Source organism: Hylobates moloch, unplaced genomic scaffold (genome assembly GCF_009828535.3).
Source record: "Hylobates moloch isolate HMO894 unplaced genomic scaffold, HMol_V3 SCAFFOLD_18, whole genome shotgun sequence".
Lineage (NCBI taxonomy): Eukaryota > Metazoa > Chordata > Mammalia > Primates > Hylobatidae > Hylobates > Hylobates moloch.
Window position 1 is genome coordinate 61,284,427 of NW_026652293.1, and position 16,294 is coordinate 61,300,720.

General features: G+C 48.1%; 1 long non-coding RNA gene across 1 annotated transcript; it reads left to right on the forward strand.

Moving 5' to 3' along the window:
• The first annotated feature begins 7,139 nt into the window (after positions 1-7,139).
• On the forward strand, positions 7,140-16,000 carry LOC131381789 (uncharacterized). The gene is made up of 3 exons (XR_009210727.1): positions 7,140-7,213; positions 8,910-8,957; positions 14,841-16,000. It is a non-coding gene; the product is annotated as an uncharacterized LOC131381789 (long non-coding RNA).
• The last annotated feature ends 294 nt before the right edge of the window (positions 16,001-16,294 follow it).

The window sequence follows — 16,294 nt, forward strand, 5'->3', positions numbered from 1 at the left end:
TGCCACAGCCAAGGCGCATTTCCATCAGGGGCGACTCCTGGGGCGCCTGAGAGCAACCTCCTCCCGGCGCGCCCCCACCCTGCTTAAAGGCACTGGGTTGCGCAGGGCCAGCACCTGGGGGCTCCCCAGCCCAGCGCTCGGAGCACCGGGGACAAAGGCCGGTGCCCCAGGGGACCTGACGCCCAAGAGGGCAGGCCCTCCGACCAAGGCGAGGAGGCACACCGGCTGATTCCGAACGTCCGCAGGAGCTTTTGTGCTCATTTCCGTTGCATTTCAGCACTTAGAAAAGAGCTGCAAATGCCAGCGACAGGTGGTGTGGATGCAGAAGCAAAGCAGGAGCATGAAAGCCAATCAGCGAAGCAGCGGCGAGGCCCGGGCGAGGGCGCCAGCCTGGGAACCCGAGGCGTGCTCCCTGAGCAGCGGGTCTGGGGTAACCTGAACGGCGGCCTTTGGTGGCCCTGTCCACCCAGCGAGGCAGCTCCTGCCCTACAGTAGCTTTTGGCGAAAAGCTTTTCAGCGCCAGTGATCTCCCCTCCCCAAGCTGATATTATACCACAGATTTCTCTTCTTAGGTACTGCAATTAAATATCTTACGGGCTGCTGACTGCGAAGCTGGTGGCTTCAAGCGGCATTTGGAGAAGATATGGAAACCGGCAACGTACCTATCACAAGACGTAAGGGAATTTTATGCAATAAATAATAAATAATAAATATTTATTATTTAACCAGGAGAGGTGGTTTCCACCAGGGAAGGGAGAGCCGAGGAGTGTGCGGGGAGGGGTGCCCTACAGTGGGCTAGGAGCGGTGCAGGGGGAGTGCAGGAGGCGGTGGGCAAGTGGGGGGTACCGGGGTGGGGCGGGTTGGGAGGGGAGGGGCTCTCAGATGAGAGACGAGGTATGTGGGGAGGGACGCTGGGAGGAAGGGGGGTGGGGGTGGGGGGAGGGTCGCGGGGAGGGGAGCAGGAGTTGGGGGAGGGGCTCCGGGGGATGGGTGGGGAGGGGAGCTGGACTGATCCCCGATTTACCCTGAGGAACACCCAAGCCGGCCTCCTCCACCCCGCAAACCCCGAAGCAGCCTCATCCCTGTGCCACACGGGTGTCGGGAAATCTTGGTGACATACAAAGATTGGGGAGAAAACATTAAGGCGCAAACGTGCATGAAATACAACAAATTCCAAACTCAGAAACAAAACCGAAGGTCGCACAGAGGCAACGGAATGAAGGGTGGCTTTGGAAAGCTCCAGAAGGCGCATTAGCCAAATGGTTTGTGGTGTGAGGCGGGTGAGAATGAATTTAGAACCAACTGGATACTGCACCCTTCAGTATTGGGGCGTCACAGCACCGCGGCACCCCTGCACTGTGTACCCATCTTCCCCGGCACCCCTGCAGCCCCAGCATCCCAACAGTCCTGCACTCTGGTGCCGGGGCTTCCCTCTATCCCTGGCACCCCTGTGAACTCAGCACCACACCATTTGACAACTCTGTGCCCGGCACCCCTGCACTTCTGCACTCGGGTACCACTGCACCCCTGCATTCATATCCTCTGCCCCCACACCCCATGTAACCCCAGCACCCCCGAGCCCCAGCACTCCTGCACTCAGGGACCCCAGCATCCCTGCAACTGGCCACCCCTATAATCCCAGCAGCACCCCATCTGACACCCTTGCGTCCGGCACCCCAGCACTGCGGTACCCCGGCATCCGTGAAGCAGAGCACCCTGGCGCCTCATGCCCTGAGCCTGGGCTGCCCCATCGCGCAGGAACCCAAGACGGAGCCCACTCGCGTTGCGCCTGAGGAGGTGCGAGGCTGGTCCGCCAGACCCGCCCAGCACGTCACCAACACACCTAAGGAAGCCGGCTCCGGTGCCGCCTCCGTGGGGCGCAGGCTGGAGATGGAGGTCCAGGTCTCTGGACTGCGCAGAAACGCTTTTCCCAGAACCGCCCAAGACATTAATTAAGTGAAGTGGTTTATTTTCCCGAGTGCATTTGACGCTTCTTTCCCAGGCCGGGATGGGAAAATGGGCTGACCACCGGGTCCCTGTTCATCTGTGTCCTCCAGAGGAGGCTGGAGGATCACTTGAGGCCAGGAGTTCAAAACCAGCTTGGGTGACACGACATAGCGAGACCTCGTCTCTACAAAAAAAATTTAAAAAGTTAACAGGCATGGTGGCCTGCGCCTATCGTCCCCCAGCTACTTGGGAGGATGAGGGGGGGCGATTGTTTGAGCTTGGGAGTAGGAGGCTGCAGTGAGCTGTGATCGTGCCATTGAAGTCCAGCATGGGTGACAGCAAGATCCTGCCTCCAAAAAAAAAAAAAAGAAAAAAAAAGAAAAGCTAACCTGAGTCTAGACTGGACTCCCCAGCCAAGTCTTCTGGTCTTGTTTTGTAGCCTCAGATTCTGCACCCTGCCGTCTTCTTAAGTCACCCCTAGGGGGCATTTTGTTCCAGTGGAAGACCAGAATATGCCTCCTGCAAGATGAGGGATTGTTGGGCTCAGGGCAACGGAGAAGAAAGTATACAGGAGAGCTCACTGCCCTCCCTCTGGGTGGCTAAAAGCAGGACATGGATTTACAGAAGGCATCCAGCCCCCACCCCACTTCACCAGGGAGAAGGGAGGTTAGCACTGAAGACAACTTTGCACCTCTATTGACTGGAGATGCTACCAGGGGATCTGCATTAGCAAGGGCTACTAACTAGACTTCATGTGCCCTTTACGTGCCTTTCTCCAAGTTGCTGCTCCTAGAGACTCAAAGTTCATCTCTCTTATCTTGTCACTTCTCTGCAGATTTACTGTTCTTTGTTGAAGATGCCATAAAAGCGGGAATTCAAAGCCACCTCTTTGAGGGCTATCCATTCTTTGGGGGCCACCCATGTATCTAGGAAAGGTAGCTGCTAGTAAGCCGCCATTTGTGCCTCTTGCTAATGTGTCTTTTATAACAGGGGTCAGTTCCAACCAAGAATTGATGGGGTGGGGGGTATTTTCCCCCTACATGATGTCATTAATGTGCTGGACCATCAAATAAATTCTAACACGTAATCAAAAAATTCTTCCTTCCAGAAAAGTAAGAAACTCGTATACTTTCTCTAGCAGGAGGGCTGTGGCTTGTTTGGTTTGCTATTTTAACCGTTTTTCTACCCTGTGCCTACACCTGCATGGGTTCTCAACTGTACAGCTGACCCTTGAGCAACCAGAGTTTGACCTCCGAGGGTTACTGATACGCAGCTTTTCTCCAGCCTTTGCTACCCCTATCCCTGAGACAGCGAGATGAAGCCCTCCTCTCCCTCCTCCTCCTCTTCAGCCTCTCAGTGTGAAGACCACGAGGATGACCTTTATGATGATTCACTTCCCTTTCATGAATAGTAACTACATGTTCTCTTTCTTAGGACTTTCTTAATAACATTTTCTTTCCTCTAGCTTACTGTATTGTAAGGACAGAATATGTAATATATAGAACATACAAAATTTGCCTTAATCGACTGCTTATGTTATTGGTAAGGCCTCCAACAGTAGCGTATTAGTAGTTAAGTTTTGGGGGATTCAAATTATATGTGAAGGCCAGGCACCATGGCTCACGCCTGTAATCCCAACATTTTGGGAGGCCAAAGTGGGAGGATTGCTTGAGGCCAGGAGTTTGAGACCAGCCTGGGCAACATAGCAAGATCACATCTCTACAAAAAAAAAAAAAATACAAAATTTACCTACGCATGGTGGCTCATGCCTGTGGTTCCAGCTATTTGAGAGACTGAGGTGGGAAGACTGCTTGGGCTCAGGAGTTCTAGGCTGCAGTGAGCTGTGATTGCACTCCAGCATGGGCAACAGAGTGAGACCCCAACTCAAAAAAAAGTTATACTTGGATTTTCAACTGGACAGGGGTCAGCACCCTTAACCCACGCTGTCTTGTCCAAGGGAGAACTGTGCATGCAATTACACAAGTGCTTTCTGAGTGCTTTTCCCTCCTGTTCATCCTGTTTAGCTTCTCACACCACCCTGTCCCCACCTGTAGTAACAACTTCCCTAAATTCCTCCTATGGGCTTTACAATTTTTGGGGAGAGGGTTTCCCAAAATGTGGTTCTGATATCCACACACCTACCTAACATTTCTTACTCCACATCCTCAGGGGGCTGGTCTCGAACTCCTGACCTCAAGTGATCTGCCTGCCTTGGCCTCCCAAAGTCCTGGGATTACAGGTGTGAGCCACCGTGTCTGGCCCCCAGTGAGATTTAAAAACACTCCTCAAAGGCTCCAGCCTCAAGCTGAATCTTCTACAAAACTGAACTCACCTTCTCACCCCAGCTCTCCACTCCAAGGGATGCACACCACATAGAAGCCCTGGTGGCATCATCTCACTCTTCTCCATTTCTAGTCAATGGCCACACTTATCTCCCTAGCTCAGAATGTTGGTGCTGCTCACACACAGGCTGGCATTCTAGATGAGTCCCCCACCTGGCCTAGGAACCTCCTCCCTGGCACTTGGTCTCCCTCCAACCAGTTCACGTTTCTGCATTGGGGCCCTGAGAAATTCCAGCACCTGGTCACATCACTATTGTGTAAGCCCTCATTATGTACATGGTCCCTGGATGCCCCACCCACAATCCTAATCCTGCAGCCCAGCCAGGACTCCGTGCTGTCTCTTCTTCTGGGCCTCCTCTCACTTTTTAAAAATAGAATTAAAGGCCGGGCATGGTGGCTCACGCCTGTAATCCCAGCACTTTGGGAGGCTGAGGTGGGTGGATCACGAGGTCAGGAGATCGAGACCACCCTGGCTAACACGGTAAAACCCCGTCTCTGCTAAAAAATACAAAAAATTAGCCAGGCGTGGTGGTGGGCACCTGTAGTCCCAACTACTCGGGAGGCTGAGGCAGGAGAATGGCGTGAACCCAGGAGGCAGAGCTTGTAGTGAGCTGAGATCGTGCCACTGCACTCCAGACTGGGAGAGAGAGCTGGACTTTGTCTCAAAAAAAAATAATAATAAAAAAGAATTAAAAAAAATTACTCAGGTACAGTGAGTCCAACAGATCAGGAGACAAACACCATTGAATAGATAGTTTATTACTCACAGTTCCCAAGAGGAGGGGGTTACTATTGCTATGCCTTCGATGCCACGTGGGATAGCGCCAGGGTCAGTTAAGAGGCAGATGGAGGGAGGGGCAAGTGTGGGCAGGAGCCTTTACTGTGGCTTTCACCAGAAGGAGCAGGCAAGGCAGACCAGGCTAGCTCACAATGGCAGGTTTGAATAAGCCCAGCAGGCTCTGAGCGCCTAACCTTGGGGCGCTTTGGGCCACACACCAAGCAAGCAATTCTATAGATTCCCCAGTGGACACCAGCTGGGTGTCCTCTAATGCAATGCAATTCTGACAGCAGAAAAATGCAAATGGAAAATTTTAAAAAGAGTCTTCAGTTTTGGCAGGTTGGCAATATGTGTAGGTATTAACCTGATGTGCTCCTTTTAGTCTCCTTTTATATAAGACACAGGGGCTGGACTGTGCCATTCAAAGACATCTGTCAATTTTAACACTTCGTGATCTCCCTCACCCTTTTTCCATTTACACATAGAAAATTTGGAGTGCCAACCAAAATAACAGAGAGAGACGATAGTGGCCTGGAGTGTGACAGCCCCATAGATGAGGTGGTTGGGGGTGTGGGCTCTGGGTTGGTGAGTTTGTATATGAAATGCACAATCCCAATAAATTTTTTTCTAGCTGTAAATTTTTTTTCTAGCTATAAAATTGGCCCTGGGAGAAGCCGTCCATCCATGGCCAGTGAGGTCCTGGATGTCAAAGCATCTGAAAATATAGAAAATCAAAGGCATGGTTACTACACTTGCATTCCTCTTTCTGCCAAGAATGCTGTTTGCTCTTGTTGGGGCTCAGAAACTGATACCCCAGCGCTTTGACATGCTGAACTGAATAAGAAGCCTCCAGGTCTCTCTGACCTTCCCCTCCTTCCTGTCTCCCAATCTTCTGTCTCTCCCAAAGCACTGGATGAGGCTGTTCTCTGAAATTCCCCTATCTGCCTAAAGTGCAGACGTGCTGCAGCAGAAAACAATGGCCTCCGATCCCTTCCCTGAGTTTCAAATGGCTGAATTCTCATCACAGGAATGAGGACTGAAGTCTGTCAACAGTCCTGGACAGACCTTTTTTTTCTAGCTGTCAATATTTTTTTTAGCTATAAAACTGGCCCTGGTAGAAGCCGTCTTTGTCACAAACCAACAGACTGTCCCAGACCATTGTATGTTCTTCAAGCCCATTGAATTTCTGTAAGAAATATTTACTATCCCCCTAAAATAATGCACACTTCCCTATCTCCCTTTCCTCTAAGAGGAGAATAAAGGCCTCTGCACCCCATTGCATGGTGGGGTAACCACCCTGTGATTCTCCCCATGCACGTTAACATGTTAATAGATGTGTAAGCCTTTCCTCCTAGCAATCTGCCTTCTGTCAGTTGATTTTATAACAAAACTTAGGAGGATAAAGGAGAAGTTTTCCCTTGGCTCCTAAGCTGTCCACTCTGTTGATCAGAAGCAGGGCAATGCTGATAACACACCAGTAACGTCCTGATCCTTGATGCCCCTGCCTCCCAACTTTCTAGGTCTGTGCAGTGAGCCCACATGTTTTTTTTCTTTCTCTCTCTCTCTCTCTTTTTTTTTTTCTTTAAATGGAGTTTCGCTCTTGTTGCCCAGGTTGGAGAGCAATGGCGTGATCTCGGCTCACTGCAACCTCTGCCTCCCAGGTTCTCCTGCCTCAGCCTCCCGAGTAGCTGGGATTACAGGCGTGCGCCACCACACCTGGCTAATTTTGTATTTTTAGCAGAGATGGGGTTTCTCCATGTTGATCAGGCTTGTCTCGAACTCCCGACTTCAAGTGATCTGCCTGCCTCAGCCTCCCAAAGTGCTGGGATTACATGCGTGAGCCACCGCGCCCAGCTAGCCCACATCTTATGATGTCCCATGTCTAGAGAGAGGGCTGTCGTCAACAATGACCTCAGAGGCACACAAACCCTCAGTCAGTGCAAGAATCCAAGTATCCCCAGAGGGCCAGCAAATCCAGTTCAAACAGGAGCTGGGAGGAAACCTGGCTGGTGCTCACCTGCTTGTTGGGGTAGGGGGCTGTTATAAAGTGAATTATGTCCCTTGAAATTCACAGGTTGAAGTCCCACCCCCAGGACCTCAGAATGTGGCTGTGTTTGGAGACAGAGCCATTAAAGAGGAAATAAAGGTAAATGAGTTCCTTGGGGTGGGCCCTAATCCCATAGGTCTGGTGTCCTCATAAGAAGGGATTAGGGCACAGACTCACAAGGAGGGCCCTATGAGGACCGGGGAGGAGACTGCATCTACAGCCTCAGGAGAGAGGCCTCAGGAGGAAATGACCTTGTTCACACCTTGATCTCGGACTCCAGCCTCCAGCACCATGAGAAAGTAAACTTCTGTTGTTTACGGCACCCAGTCTCTCTGCTGCAGTGTTATGGTGGTGTGAACCCTGAAAATCTGAGACAGGTCTCAGTTAATTTAGAAAGTTTATTTATTTATTTAGTTTGAGACGGAGTCTTGCTCTGTCGCCCAGGCTGGCGTGCAGTGGCGCGATATCTGCTCACTGCAAGCTCCGCCTCCCGGGTTCACGCCATTCTCCTGCCTCAGCCTCCCGAGCAGCTGGGACTACAGGCGCCCGCCACTATGCCCGGCTAATTTTTTGTATTTTTAGTAGAGACGGGGTTTCACCGCGTTAGCCAGGATGGTCTCGATCTCCTGACCTTGTGATCCGCCTGCCTCGGCTTCCCAAAGTGCTAGGATTACAGGCGTGAGCCACCGCGCCCGGCCTAGAAAGTTTATTTTGCCAAGGTTGAGGACATGTGCGTGACACAGCCTCAGGAAGCCCTGCCAACACACGCCCAGGGTGGTCGGGGCACAGCTTGGTTTTATACATTTTAGGTAGAGGTGAGACATCAATTAATATATTAAGAAGTACATTAGCTCTATCCAAAAATGCGGAGACAGCTCAAAACAAGGCCCCCCCACCCCCACTGTACTGGGGGCTTCCAGGTCACAAGTAGATGAGAGAGACAGATGGTTGCATTCTTTTGAGTTTCTGATAAGTCTTTCAGAAGAGGCAATCAGAATATGCATCTATCTCTGTGAGCAGAGGGATGACTGAATAGAATGTGAGGTAGATTTGACCTGAGAGGTTCCCAGCCTGCAGGGGTCCAACTATCTTCCTTTCACAGCGGCCTGAACCAATTGAGACAGGGAGGTTGCAAGTTTTAGATGGAAGAAACCACAGAGCTTTAACTTGTGTCTGAATGGTGTGCAAGACAAGCAAGGCCCTTTTGTGCTCCAGTCCATATTTTCGTCAACATCCCGGTTCAAGCTGGGAACCAAGTGATGGGATCTGAACAGAGATTATCATTCATTCACTTCAGGGCCCTGGGAGAGAAAACCAAATTTGCTTGGGTCAGGATTATGGAATTGCTTTAGAATTATATATAGTGAATCAAAGGCTTAGAATAATAATAATAATACCTATTATTATTATTACTTTCAGTTTAGAAATATCTTAGCTTCTAGGCCAGGCATGGTGGTTCATGCCTGTAGTGCCAGCATTTTAGAAGACTGAGGTGGGAGAATCACTTGAGCCCAGGAGTTTGAGACAAGCCTGGGCAACATGGTGAAACCTTTTCTTTACAAAAAATTTTAAAACTTAGCCAGGCTTGATGGAACACACTCTGCTACTTGGGAGATTGAGGTGGGAGGATTGCTTGAGCCAGGGAGGTGGAGGGTGCAGTGAGCCCTCATAGCGCCATTGAACTCTAGCCTGGGCAACAGAGCAAGAGGAAAGCCCTGTCTCAAAATAATAATAATAATAATAATTTTAAAAACCATTATGTCTCTAAATTTGTTGTAATTTTGTCTTTTGATAGGCATAAGGATTAGATTGAACTAAAGGACACCGAGAACGCATCTCTTAAGTAAGTAAATAAAATAGAAATACCTTAGGTATTTGAACCCTGAAAATTCGAGACAGGTCTCAGTTAATTTAGAAAGTTTATTTTGCCAAGATTGAGGACAGGCACCCATGACACAGCCTCAGGAAGTCCTGACGACAAGTGCTCAAGGTGATCGGGGCACAGCTTGGTTTTATGCATTTTAGGGAGATGTGAGACATCAATCAATATACATAAGTACATTGGTTCAGTCTGGAAAGGCAGGAAAACCTGAAGCAAAGGCAGAAAGATTCAAAGTGGGGAGGGGCCTTCCTGGTCACAAATAGGTGAAACACAAACGGTTGCATTCTTTTGAGTTTCTGATTTGCCTTTCCAAAGGAGGCAATCAGATATGCATCTATTTCAGTGAGCAGAGGGGTGACTTTAAATAGAATGGGAGGCAGGTTGGCCTTAAGCAGTTCCCAGCTTGACTTTTCTCTTTAGCCAAGTGACTTTGGGGCCCCAGGGTTTATTTTCCTTTCACAGGTATATTTAGATTTTTAGAATCCTAATTTTTTGAGCAATTTTGACATCTGAAATATTGAAAAGATTACCATTACAATTGCATTTAAAATGAAACATTGAGTAATTGGTTTTGACATGAGTTTTTAAGTTGAAAGGTTTAAAAATTATACAAAGCCTATCCATAATATTGGATAATACAGTTAGCTTAATATTCACCATCTTTAAGTATAGCAGTTAATTTTGTGAACGTTATCTCTGCCTGTGTGGAGGGTTGCAGCGAGAGAGGCCAGGGCTCCTGGCTGTTGAGGTATGGATTGTAGCCCAGTGCACCCATGCTGTCTCTGGCCCTGCAGGTGACCACAGTCCCTCATTTTTGTCTATGGTGGCGATGGCATCTGTGCAAGGCTGTGGTCGTTTTTTTTTTTTTTTCAATCAGGCCCCTTCATCATTTCCTTCCTTTCCTCCCTTGGCCCCTAGCTGGTGTGTGGCTCTGGGCTTGGGCCCTGCTGGAATGCATCCTCTTTCTCTGGCTGGAGCTGGTCCAGCCCTTGATGGGAGGTCTGACCACTGGGTCCTCAGGCCCTTCCCTGGTCATGATAATGGCATCAGTACTGGGCCCAACACCCACCCTGGACATTTGGAGGAGGGGAGCTCTGATTTGCTGGGCTGGAGTGGCTGTCAATGGAAGCCTGACCTGGCCAGTGGGCCTTGAGGAGACAATTGCCTGGGGCTGTAGGGGGACCAACCAGGAGGAAGGGGATGGAGGAAGAAGTGTGTGTCCTGGGATATCCCCAGGCTCCCAGGGCTCACACTGCCTGACAGTAGCAGGCTGCACTTGCAGTCTCAGGAGCCACAGGCCACCCTCCTCCATTGTCATTTACAGCCATCTGCAGTTAGGTCCTGTCACCTGCAACCTAACGCTCCTGACACATCAAAGCAGCACACAGAGGCTTATGGGGGTTGATGCCATCAGCCCATTTGCGATGTGTCCTCGATTTGAGAACCATGTTGCATAAGGTTGTGGTCATCAGTGGGAACTCATTTTAGTGAGGCAAGGGTGGGATTGCCTAAATGCATGTGAGATTGAAGAGCCAAGAAGACATTTTGAATTGTATTTATTTATTTGACTGTGGTTGAAACATGCAGCATGAGTTGTGCCCTCCAAACAGATCTGGTGTAGGTACAGAACTGCTCAGGTATCATTTATTGCATGCTACTCTACACAGGCACAAGGCTCTAGTTAAAAAGCATACATCTTAGCTCAGAGTCCACCTTTATCACCAGCCTGTGTGGGCCCCCTCTTATGTACACACACACACACACACACACACTTCCAAGTACCTTGCCTGTTAAACCCATTTTCCTTGCTTAAAGGAAAGGGGTTTCCATCCCCTGCAACTCAAGACATACAGGAAAAATCAATGGACGTGTTTTTTTCCAACTCTCCACTCAACATGTCCCTTCTGCCACCAGATGTTAGCAGGAGTGTTTTCCCACACACCAAGCAAGCAACTCTGCAGATTCCCCAGTGGACACCAGCTGGGTGTCCTCCAGGGCAATTCTGACAGCAGAACAATGTAGACAGAAATGTTTAAAAAGAGACTTTATTTTCAGCAGGTTGGAGTGTGTGTGTGTGTATGTGTTAACATGCTTAGTCTCTTAGTAAGACACAGGGACTGGACTGAACCTTCTGGAAGACATCTCTCCATTTTGACACTGTATGATTGCCCCCTAACTTTTTTTCACTTACACATAGAAAATTTGGTGTCAACTGAAATAAACCGAGACAAGCTCTCTAAAAGAAATTTATTTGGGAATAAAGCATTGCAATGGGAATACGTGTGCCATAGTAAAAACTAAGTGGGTATTCAGAGAGGTAAAGGAAGACAAAGGTTTTTCAAGGAAAAAATAAGAAGAATTACATAATTGCTTTGAAATAATTATCTGTGGTTAGAAATATCAATAACAAGGGTGACACCAGTCTGAAGTTAAACAGGAGGTTACTGGGGAGATGTCCTTGCAAAAGTCTTTTTTGTGTACCCTGGCGATGGCCTCTGAGCAAGGCTGTGGTTTTTGTAGTCTCTCTCTCTTTTTTTTAATCAGGCATGCAAGCCGGACAATCTTCTCTTCAGGACTTCTCCAATCCTATTGGTCAGGGTTTTGTGAACATTCGTGACTCCATTTCTATTCTGACAATTTTCTCAGGCAGAAGAGGAGAGTGATTTCATACCACGTAGGAAGTTGTGTTTCTTAGTTGTATTTCTGCCTTTTAGGAGCAATGAAAATGAATTACTTCAGATTCCTTTTCCGTGTGCTGGACATGAGATTTCCCAAGTCATATCTTCCTATCCAAACATCCTTGCATCTCCATATTTCTTTTAAATACACAGCTTATGGCCTCTTCAACATTCATTTTTGTACACTCTGATTTGTGAGACTACAATTTTAAATAGGGTAACCCGCAATGCCATAAAATACACATAACAAAAGACATGTCAAATATACAAGGTAAATGTGGGACTAAAATTTCCTGTAATTAAGGCTGGGTGTGGTGGCTCTCAACTGTAATCCCAGCATTTTGGTAGGCTGAGGCGGGTGGATCACATGAGGTCACAGGTTCGAGACCAGCCTGGCCAACATGGTGAAACCCCATCTCTACTAAAAATACAAAAATTATCCAGGCATGGTGGTGTGTGCCTATAGTCTCAACTACCAGGGAGGCTGAGGCAGGAGAATCGCTTGAGCCCGGGAGGCGGAGGTTGCAGTGAGCCGAGATCATGCCACTGTACTCCAGCCTGCGTGACAGAGTAAGACTGTCTCAAAAATTTCCTATAATTAGAATCGTTTACCTCTCTTCTAGTCATCCATTTTTTGGTTGTTTCTGTTGCCTTAAAAAAAAAAAAAAAGACTGGCCAGGAGCAGTGGCTCACGCCTGTAATCCCAACATTTTGGGAGGCCAAGGCGGGTGCATCACCTGAGGTCAGGAGTCCAAGACCAGCCTGATCAACAAGGTGAAAGCCTGTCTCTACTAAAAATACAAAAGTTAGCTGGGCGTGGTGGCAGGCGCCTTTAGTCCCAGCTACTTGGGAGGCTGAGACAAGAGAACTGCTTGAGCCCAGGAGGCAGAAGTTGCAGTGAGCTGAGATTGTGCCACTGCACCCCAGCCTGGGGGACAGAGTTAGACTCCATCTCACACACACACAAAAAGACTTCATCGCACTCTTAGAGAAAATATTCACATGCTTTTGTGGTTGCTAGTGAAATCCCCAAACATTTTACATTAATCAGTTGAAACTATTATCCTGAGAAGATGATGGTTTAGCATCTAGCACCGTTTTGTAGCGCAACAGTGTCTTATTTAGTTCTTTGATGCCAACGCGATGGGAATTCAAGAGCCCAGAGGCACCCAAGACTCGTCAATGCTCTTCTGTCTTTGTGGAGTCTATAGATGTCATGCTGAGAAAAAACAATCAAACAAACAAACAAACAAAAAACCCACTGCCCACTTTGATCCTGTCTCTGATCAGAAAGTGAGAGCCTTCAGTGTTCCAAACAGTTCAAGAGGCAGATGAGAAAGGAGGAGTACTCTTTCCCCACCCAACTGAGTGCTCAAACGGCATCAGGCTCAGTCTCTAATCTGGAGGGTAAAGAGGAGGGAGGCTGGATGGAGAAGTGCCAGGCGGCTCAGAAAACAAGACCCCAAATGAGGGCATCCTAAGCAGCCTCAGAAGCAAAAAGTTTTCTCTCAACTTCTCTGGCCCTCCTGTCTCTAGCCCCTCGTTCTCCCCTGTCTGGCCATAGAAACTAGAATCCCTCTTCCTCAAGGTGAGTCATAGAAACCAGAACACAAAGCCAGTCATAACACCTAAAAAATATGACTCTAATTTTCTTTCTGCCTTTCTGTGTAAAACCTGGCCATGAAGAAATGATCTGACCTACCTTGTTAGACTGTAGATCTTAAGACCCTCACTCCAGAGAGGGTCCTGGATGGAAGGAAGGAAGGAAGGAAGGAAGGAAGGAAGGAAGGCAGGCAGGCAGGCAGGCAGGCAGGCAGGCAGGCTGCTCAGAGAGGCCACAAGAATCTAGACAGACAGGCCTGGCTGGGTGTCCCCACTCAGGCTCTTCTCATTAGATCCAACCCTGTTTGCCCAATTCTATTTCTGCATGGCTGTCCATACCTTGCGGAACCTAAGCATAAAAATGGACGATTTCCCTCATATCTTGGGATTTCCCTCATATCTTGGCTCACGCCTCTAATCCCAGCACTTTGGGAGGCCGAAGTGGGCGGATCACAAGGTCAGGAGATCCAGACCATCCTAGCTAACATGGGGAAACCCCGTCTCTACTAAAAATACAAAAACTTAGGCAGTATGGCATGCGCCTGTAGCCCAGCTACTCGGTAGGCTGAGTCAGGAGAATCACTTGAACCCAGGAGGCGGAGGTTGCAGTGAGCCGAGATCACGCCACTGCACTCCAGCCTGGGTGACAGGGCAAGACTCCATCTCAAAAAAAAAAAAGGACGATTTCCCCCATATCTTTAGGTTTGTGTAGACACAGTAAATAAATATGTCTGCCTTTTCTCCAATTGATCTGCCTTTTGCAATTTTTCCTTCTTTCTTTTTTTTTTTTTTTGAGACAGAGTCTCGCTGTGTCACCCAGGCTGGAGTGCAATGGCACTATCTCGGCTCACTGTAGCCTCTGTCTCCTGGGTTCAAGCGATTCTCCTGCCTCAGCCTCCCGAGTAGCTGGGACTATAGGCATGCAGCACCATGGCTGGCTAATTTTTGTATTTTCAGTAGAGATGGGGTTTCACTATGTTGGCCAGGATGGTCTCCATCTCCTGACCTTGTGATCTGCCAGCCTCGGCCTCCAAAGTGCTGGGATTACAGGCGTGAGCCACCGCGAACAGCCTTTTGCAATTTTTCATCAAAATTTGAGAGGACCAAGTGTTTCCTCTTGGCACCTACACCAGCCACCCTGTCTTGGGAAGTGGGGACGCTGGCACCACACAATGTGGATTCTGCTGGTGGTAAGGGAGAGAAGCTTTCAGGCAACAATCTTTGCCAGTGTCTACTTCCAAAAGTCTCTAATGCACACATGTGCACGTTCATGGCTGCTACCATTTGCTAAGCCATGTCCCCAGTATTGGACCTTCAAGGTTTTTTTTTTCTCCAAAATGAATAGTGATATGACATACATTTCTCTTTCTTTCTTCTCTCTCTTCTTCTCCCTTCCTCCCTCCCTCCCTCCCTCTTTCTTTCCTTCCTTCTTTTTCTCCTTCCTTCCTTTCTTCTTTTTCTTTCCCTTTCTTCCTTCCTTCCTCCCTCCCTCCATTCCTTCCTTCTCTCCCCCACCCCCTGCCCCCACCTCTCTCTCTCTCTCTCTTTCTTTTTTTTAAGACAGGGTCTTAAAAAATTCTCCCATCGCCCAGGCTGGAGTGCAGTGGCATGATCACGTCTCACTACAGGCTCAGTCTCCTGTGCTCAGGTGATCCTCCCACCTCAGCCTCCCAAGTAGTTGGTCCACAGGTGCGTGCCACCACGCCCAGCTAAATTTTAAAAATTTTCTGTACAGACAGGTTCTTGCCATGTTGCCCAGGCTGGTGTTGAACTCCTGGGCTCAAGCTATCCACTCACCTCAGCCTCCCAAAGTGCTGGGATTACAGGCATGAGCCACCTCTCCCAGCCACATTTCTAAATAAAACAAAACAGCCCAATTTTTTACAACCCAATTTTTATTATTTTCATTTTGTTATTTTTATAGTTTGTTTTCTAAGAAAAGGAATTCCAATCAGAAAATCCTTAGTTGATACTGCTACGTGGATTCCAAGAAGCAGTATTCACAGAATCAAGTGGTTTTTTTTTTTTTTTTTTTTAAGACAGAGGGAGTCTCGCTCTGTCGCCAGGTTGGAGTGTAGTGGCATGACCTCGGCTCACTGCAACCTCCGTCTCCTGGTTCAAGCTATTCTCCTGCCTCAGCCTCTCAAGTAGCTGGGACTACAGGGGTGCACCACCATGCCCAACTAATTTTTGTATTTTTAGTAGAGACGGGGTTTCACCATGTTGGCCAGGATGGTCTCGATCTCTTGACCTTGTGATCCACCTGCCTCAGCCTCCCAAAGTGCTGGGATTACAGGCGTGCGCCACCACATCCAGCCTAATTTTTGTATTTTTAGTACAGATAGGGTTTCACTATGCTGGCCAGGCTGGTCTTGAACTCCTGACCTCAGATGATTCACCTGCCTCGGCCTCCCAAAGTGCTGTGTTTACAGGCCTGAGCCATGGCTCCCAGCCAAGTTGCTTTTTTTTTTTTGTCTGCTTACTTAATAGTGGAAAGAAAGAGAGTCTCATTTTATTTTCCTCTTTCTTAACTGGGCAGAGTGTACATTTTTTTCTCATGTGTGTTCAATCATTTGTGTGTTTTTTTTCTGTGATTTGAAAAATCCAACAAGGTGTATTTTCCATCATGCTTTTCCTTACCAAATTTTATAAACTCTTTGTATATTTGTGGCTAAAATGTCATTCACAAGATTAGTTCATTATGAAGTTTACTCATTTTTTATATTTTTTACTGTTCTCTCCAGCAAGTTCCTAGTTGACTCAACAAATCAGCAAGGCTCGGCTGGAAGCCTTCTAATCTTTACTACACAGAAATAACCTCGGTTTACTATTCATGTTTCCCACGGGCATCTAGCGCATTTCCAAGTCGATTAAAAAAATCTTCACAAAGACAAAAATACCTCATTAGATCCTGCGCTTGTTTGGAATACAGATTTAAAAAATTTTTTTTGTTGTTTTTGTTTTTTAAGACAGAGTCTCGCTCTGTCGCCAGGCTAGAGTGCAGTGGCACGATCTTGG